The sequence below is a fragment of the Belonocnema kinseyi genome, chromosome 1, assembly GCF_010883055.1.
Source record: "Belonocnema kinseyi isolate 2016_QV_RU_SX_M_011 chromosome 1, B_treatae_v1, whole genome shotgun sequence".
Lineage (NCBI taxonomy): Eukaryota > Metazoa > Arthropoda > Insecta > Hymenoptera > Cynipidae > Belonocnema > Belonocnema kinseyi.
The window spans coordinates 138894282-138902718 of record NC_046657.1 but is presented as its reverse complement, the minus strand read 5'-3'; positions in this window follow the sequence as shown (position 1 = coordinate 138902718).

The window sequence follows — 8437 nt, the reverse complement described above, 5'->3', positions numbered from 1 at the left end:
TCAGAATTCCGAGCACTCCCTGGCGGACCGAAGGAACCGAATGGAGCCTCTACAAAGTACCCGTAAAGACCCCATTGGGTCCCCATTCGGTTCCTTTTTAAAAAACTCGAAAAAAAACAACCAAATCAACTTTTAAATTGTTGAAATTCGGATTCTACGTTAAAATTCCCCATAGAAGGTCATGTAATAATCGCAAAAGTTTTTTTTTTTTGACAACGGTAAAAAGTTTAAGAAAATATAAGACGTATAACGCCTGATGATTGCTACTTACAAGCGATGCGTTTGAAGTGTAGCAATCAACAGGCGTGATGGGTCTTATATTTTTTTAAACTTTTCACCGTTGAAAAAAAACTATTGCGTTTATACCGTGACCTTCTATAGGGAATTAACGTATAATTCCGGATTGTTCAGTCATCTCATTTGGCAGTATAAATTAAAATATTTAAAATATATAAAAACAGTGAAAATCTAAAAAAAAATGTGCCAAAATTTTCAAAGGCATTGCTAACTAATTGAATTTTAAACCAATGTGCCTTTAAAGTTCTAGTTTTTAAAAACAAATAAAGAGATAAAACAAAATGAAAAAGCACAGTTTTTCATCAATCAAATATAATACTTATGGTAGTATTATTTATTGTTATTGAACTAAATATTGACATAAATTAACAGGCAGAAATAAAAAATAATAATTATGTAAGAATTTATTAAAAAAAGAATATTACTCATTTTATAGAAGTAATTATTGAATAACTAATCACACTAAATATTTAAGACAAAACTTAAAGTTTTTACTATAATTGAATTCTTTCTCAAGTTTACATTAAAGTTATTATACCTTCCTATACTTCTATTAAAAAAGAGAAAAGTTTTAAAAAATTTCCGAGATGCAAGCTTTTCAAATGTTTACTTCTTGAGAAAAACACGTCTAATACAAATCATCCTGAAAAATTTGAAAAATATATTTTTGTTCAACATTGATTAAATTTTAAATGATCTAAGTACGTTTGAAAATTTATTTATTGTTCTTAATATAATTGAGGGTGATGTACCTCTATGTCATATGATTTGACGTCTTTAAGAAATCCTTTGGATCTTTTCGTGTCTTTAAAAGGTCCTCAGGACGTCCTTAAGATGTCCACCGAAATACGTATATACGAGAAGTGAAGGACTTGCGTGCCCACTGGGAAGGGCAATAAATTATGATCAATTACGACTATACAAATAAATGAATCGAAAAGTGTCTGCATGATAGTTATTTCCCATGTGAAACAATATAAATAAAATTATTGTAAATCGATGTTGTTCATATGCTGTTGGTGTTCTTTCGTCTGAGTTGTTCTTATATTGTATAGTGGTTATTTTCTAGTGGACATAACTTACTTTAGATAAAAAAAATTTAAAGGAATAGATGTTAGATCCTTTGTGGAAGATAAAACTTTGAACGTTTCGAGGGTATAACAATCTCTTCATCAGGAATAAAACTTCATTAAGGTCGATTTAAGTTGTAAAATTAAAAGAACCCCAATGGAGTCTTTACGGGTACTTTATAGAGGCTCCATTCGGTTCCTTCTGTCCGTCAGGGCTGTTAAGTGTGTCAAAATTCATCTGAAGAAAGAAAACCTGATTGGCGTTCTCAAGGACCCTAAGCTTGTAGATACAAGTGTTATTAGATATATTAACACTGGAGAAGCTTATATATACTTGGGCATGCCTTAAAGCCGCATTTAGAATGTAAAATAAGTAAAGGAGTGTTTCAAAAGCAGATACAAGCCTTTTATTTGATAAATTTGGTCTTTAAATCTGTCGGCGTTGAACAAGATACCTGCGACTAACTTTCTTGCTGTCTCGGTCCCGGTTCTGCTCGTGGGAGTCCGCTCGTCCGTTCCGCTGTTATACATCTCACGTCGTCAAGGCGGACGCGGACTTCTCAATCTCCAGTGTCTTCATAATCGAATAAAAAAGTGTTAATAATCAGGTTTATATTTTTGATTATGTTCATGTAAAGTTTGATTCTCATATTTGAGAAGATTCCGAGAAGTATTTTATAATTATTTAAAAAAATGTGAAAGGAGGGGGGGGTCGAAATAACGTGACGTAATATTATAGGTGATTTCTATAATGCGTAATTGAGCGTGACAAGGGGCACGGTGTGGGGGGGGGGAGCTTCAAATAAAGCATGACATATGTGAACGCTCCCTATCTGCAAGGCTTCGTTCAGGTACAGAAGGTTCAATTTTCGCATGCGAAGACTGTGTCATTTCCACCTTAGTATACCGTGACTGCATTTCATGTCAGGAAATTCCCAGCGATAAATGCAGAGCGTTTCATGCACACGCTGAGTACTACGGTAGTTGGCCACGGTTAACTACTGTAAATAACTCTGCCCACCCGGTACGTGACGAATACAAAAGGTACATTATATTACCGTTGCACCACTTTTAAAAGGATCACTAAAAGGATCTTAAAAAGGACCCAAATCTCTTAGACTATCTCCGAGACTATATTGTTGTCTATTAAAAGTTAGTCAACTATTAATTAAAATTAATGTTATATTTTATAATTATAATATTAACATTAATAATATACATAATAGTAATAATACTCGTACTGTATACACCTGAAAACATAACCTCAAAATCGACTCATGCATGAAATGAAGAATCATGCGAAACATTAAATTCGCCAATTTCTTCCATTTCTTTCAAATGGGGATCGAGGTATAAATAGAAGACCACCGAAGTCTTCCGAAGCTTTCAGATCGGCAATCATCGTACAGCAGAAAACCGAAGTCGAATCGTGCATTTTCGGCTTACACACGAACTCACAGTGGTAATCATGCATCTTCTGTTTTGCGGTTCCCAAATGGTAGGTATGGTGCGGGTAAATTTCATCCACGATCTGGCAGCTCTGCCTCACCGTACTACGAAGTCTAATTCTTGTTTTCTCATTCTTCGTAAAACATGACGGTAAAGAAGTAGACAAATTTTTTGAGGTTAGAAAAGTTTGACATGTATGTATATCACTGCATTTTTTCAGATCTGAAGCCTGATCCACGTTTTCAGTACAGTCTTTTTTTAATTATAAAAAAAAATTTCTTAAAAAATCATATTTTTAATTTTAAAAAAACTATTACAGAAAAAAATTTCGAGATAAACAAGTGTTGAAAACATTTTTCTTTGACAAATATTTTTTTTTAATTGAAATAAATATTTATACCAAAGAAACAACTTTTTTAAATGTTTGAAGTGTTTGAACATTATTGTTTTTTTAAAAACAAAAATAATTAAAACAAAATATATTTTTGGATAAGATATTTTGGTTGAAAATGTATACAGTATTTTTTAAATCACTAAAGTTCTTCCGAAAAATCGAAATGTTGATTAAAAAACGTGTTTTTTTATATTAATTAGTCGGTAAAATGTTTGTATAATTTTAATTTTAAGTTCAAACAATAATTTTGAACACTTTAAATATTAAACAAACATATATTTGATAAAAATATTTTATTATCGTAGTTTTAATAAATAATTAATATTGATCTAGAAACAATTTTATTTTGACAGTTTTATTATTTGGGAATTTTCAAATTCGTTAATAGTATAAACTGCTCAGGAATTTTATTAGTTTTGCAATTTTATTATTCGGGGCAGACAGTTTTACCGAATCGGGAATTTTATTTTTCGGGATATTTCAGCCGTCCCCATAGAATTACAGAAAATTTGCTCTAATTATAATTGCGGCGCTCGATCTTGTTGATTTTTTCCTACAGTATTAATAAAAAAATGTGTATGGAAATTTTTGATATCACATAGTTAAAGATAATCTCAATTAAAAAATTAAAAATTCGCTGTACATTCAATTTTTATTCTTGGGTCTTGGCGATTTTTTTCTAATCCATTTTAGTCACTGGTAAACGGGGGTGATTTTCTCTTAAAAAATGAGTGATTAAAATTTGAAAAAATTGGGTAGGCTTTTTTGACATCTAGGTATGTAAAAAAGGTAAACTTGCGAAAATTTAAAAATTAATTTAAGAACTATTTATACTCTTTTAAGATGCCAATACAATTTATACAATACTAATTGTAAAATTTGCAAATTTTTAGGCCTTCAGTTTGAGAACTTGAATTTTAACGTTAAAATTGCTTCATTTTCAGAATACACCCTTATTGTTTGAATTTTCAGAATTTTCGTTATAAGTTATAGGTTAGGTTGAAAATAACATTATGGGATTCAAAATTGTTACAATGCGAGAAAGTTTAGATTTAAAATTTAAAAATACGAAAACAACATTTTCCAAGTTCATTTCCAATCCATTGAGTCACTTTCTTCAGCTTCTTTTAAAAGTGGATCCTCTGCGTTCAGTTTTCTTTTTAAAATATACCTTGAATTCAACGCATTTCAAATTCAATGTTTGCAGCTGCATTTAGATTTAAGTATACAAAGGTTTTTCGTTTTAAATATCAATTAATTAAAACATTTTATTTATTTTTCACGATTGTAATTTATAACTTCTGAAATTGCTTGACCTTTTCTAAGGTTTTAAAACTCTTTTAACAACCTTTTTAACAATTTTGATCGTGATTGCTTAATAAAAGAATAAGTGTTATTTAGTCTTCAGAACAGCAATTTCAAAAATATTTAAAGCCTTAATAGTTGAGACATTTTAAATTTGTAGTCTTCAGTATATTGAATAAATTCAAATTTAAAGCTATTCAAATATGTCATCAGAATTTTTGAATGGAAAGTGTTCGATAATTTTAGATTGAAACATTTCAAATTATTTCGTTCTGTCACTCAGGGATTGTGTTTTTCATAGAAAACATTGAAATGTGGTCTTTTCACGTTTATAACATTATAATTGAAGGTCACTCGGAGTAATTTTCTGTGAAAAATATTGACTTACAAAGAATAATTATCAAACAATAGAATGGATTTCTTCACCGGAAATACAAACGTAAATTGTACTATAGTAAAAACAACTGGAAAAATGTAGACAAAAGCCAAATTTGGTCAAGAAAACAAGCCTTTGTCAACCTATAAACACTAATTTTATTCCCCGAAAGACATTTAAAAAATATCTTCGGAACACTTTTATTGCAACAATTTAATAGAAGAAAAATATTTGTTATAAAAATAAAAATAGTACAATTTTTACATACAATTCTTAAAATAAAAAATCTGTGTGTCAAAGCACGATCCAATCCGACCATTTTTTCGAAAGTTATCCGATATACAGCTAACCACAACATCAATAACAACGACGACGTAGACGCCAGAGAGACAGCCAGATACCGACGTAAAAACTTATTTTTCTGACTCAAGGGGCCTCAAAACGTCGACATTTGATAAAAGCGAAAAAGTCATTTTTCATAACAACCTAATACCTTTCTCATTTTGGATGAGAATCTAAAAATTATCAACAAGATTTGTAGAAAATCTTTCAAAGAATAAACTGATTGTCCCGTAAGTTAGAACCGCAAAATTACTATTTCAAAAAAATGAAAGTTGTTCTAAATATTGAGCTAGACTCGCGACCGGGACAAATCGGGAAATGAAAGTAAATTTAAAAAATTGAACTGCAGTTCGAGTATTAAAAATTTAACAGTGATTGATTTTACAAGATGATTCTAGATCTGTTCAAAATGATATAATTGGGAAAAAAATAAAAATTTCTGGGTAGATTGAAAATGATTTTTTATTTTGAAAAAGTACATAACTCAAAGAGAATGTTTCAAAATATTTCAAAACATTTCAAAAGATTTACAATATTAGAAAAAATCTGGAAGCTCTTAAAACAATTTTGTGTGCAGGATTTTACAAAAATGTTAGGGAAAATGGGAATCAGTCTAAAAGGCATTTAAAAGTTCCGAAAATTTTTTTAAATAATTGAAAAAGATTTGAAATAATTTAAAAGAGAATTGATACTTTTGATGATTTTAAAATGCTTTGAAATATTGAATTTTTATTTTGAAAAATTACATAATTTTAAGAGGAGGTATAAAAATATGGCACCACTGAAAAAAACACGAAATGGATGAATGAAAAATCCCAAAAAATGAAATCTCCGGCACCATGAATAATAGGTTTATGAAAATTGTATTAAAAATACGTGCGCTTTGAAAGAAAAAAATGTTCTGCCTAAATTTTCTTCGTACCTACATAATAACATTTTTGAAACAAACCTTGAGGGATTTAATTCAACAATGATTCATGTCAACATTTATTTTTATTTTTTTTGTTTATTAGTAAAAAATTCGATTTTTAGAATTTTTAAATATTTTTTTCAAATACTTTGCACAGTTTCAAATTCAGTAATATCTTATTGTCCGGAATTTTATTTATTTTATTTCTCGTGAATTCTCCAATTCGACTTTTATATTTCGGGACTTTTATCATTTCTGAAATTTTATTCTTTGGTTATTTTTCAATTTACGAATTTTACAGTGTTGCGAATTTTATTTTTCGGAATTTTCAGTCGCTTTTTCCGAAAAATAAAATTCCCACATCACTGTAAAAATTCCGAAATTATATCATTGTCGAAATGTAAAAGTTCCGAATTGGAAAATTCTCGACAATTTACAATCTTACCGAATTTGAGAATTGCCGATAGAAAATTTCCAAATTATACAATATCCGGGCTGGATAAGTCCCTAATTTGAACAATTAAAAATAGTTTGTTAAAAAATATATATTTTTTCTAATAGAATAATAAAATACTTATACCACAGAAAAAACTTTTTTAATGTTTAAAGTCTCTGAAAATTATTGTTAGAATTTAAAATAACAATAATTGAACAAATGTATTTTTGGATAAAAAACGTTGTTTGAAAATGTGCATTGTATTTTTGACATTACAGAAAACGCTCGCAAAAATAAAATTATTGTTTAAAAAAATTAAAATAAAAGTCGCGTTAAATTAGTCTGAATTGAATTCTGGAACGTTTGTTTCAATTGAAGCTCACGTGTTTTTAAACTTATGTTTGTATCACATTTTTATACAATTATTGTTATTTTAAATTAAAACAATAACTTAACAAAATTAAACATTAAACAAAATTTCTATAATAAAAATATTTGATTATTGTATTTGTAATAAATAAATAATATTGACTACAAAACTGTTTTCTCAATTTCTGCAATTCGGGAATTTTCTACTTTGTATATTTTATTATCAGACAGCATTGGGCTTCAAGTTTTATTATTCGGGAATTTTCAAATTCGATAACATTGTAAACTGTCCAGAATTTCATTATTCTAGAATTTTTAAATTCGGAATTTTCAGGTTTCAGCATTTTATAATTTCGGAAAGTTTACAGTGTCAAAAATATTTCAAGAATTTTAAAAGATTTATAAAATTGTACAAAAATATGGAAGATTTTTAGGCATTTTTTGTGCAGAATTTTATATAAATTTGACGACAAAATGGGAATCATTACAAATATATTTAGAAGTTCTAAAAAACTTTAAAAAATATTTGAATTATATATATTTCGAGTAAGCTGTACTAATTATAATAATTTAAAGCTTATTTTAAAATATATTTTATGGAACATGATATTTTTTATGAATATGCCAGTGAAATTCTGTTCGTCTAATTTTGTTTGCCAATGCGAAACGTAGTATGGCTTGCAACTGCCGTCTTAACATCTAAAAACCGAAAGAACAATTTTCCTATCACTTTCAATTACAATTATATTTTTATAAAAACGTTAAAATCTATAATAATTAAGAAATTGGAAAATACATACGAAAATTTGATTAGACAAATAGTCTAAAAAAATCCATAGAAATTGCAGACCACAAAAATAAAAATAAAAAATAAATTATATTAAAAAACTATATATAGACAATATATAGAATGAAAATTATAAGTATTAATTTTAAAATTAGTGGAAAATATATGAAACCGTAATATAAATTATTCATCGACTTTTATTTGTGGTATTTATGAGATAGATAGATAAACGTTTATTTTTTGGCCTGCTGGTCTTAAAAAATTGACTTGCTTACACTTCCATTTTTTTTACAGAATTTTCTGACAACTACGTCTTACCAAGTACTATCCACCACACCTTATAACTAATCCGCTCGATCCGATAGCCTAACCTTCCTCGCTGCGCCACGCCACGCCTCGCACGCATTTCGCTCTTTTGTCGCTATGCCTCGCATTACCAGCCTCTGTCTCCGCGACTAACACCTAATACTTAACTAGTATTTACAATATTTGCATTTCTCTTACATCTACTTCCTCTCCTATTTACAATCTTTCCTTCTCCATTCCTCTTCCTCCTTCCTTCTCTTTTTCTTTATCTTACCCAACACCCCCTTCACCCATGCTACTGCCCTTTTGTCACCCCTTCCATGCAATAATACCTCCATGCTTATCCCCCTCCTTTCCACCTCTTCACATTCCTCCAACCAATGCTCCAATTTTGCC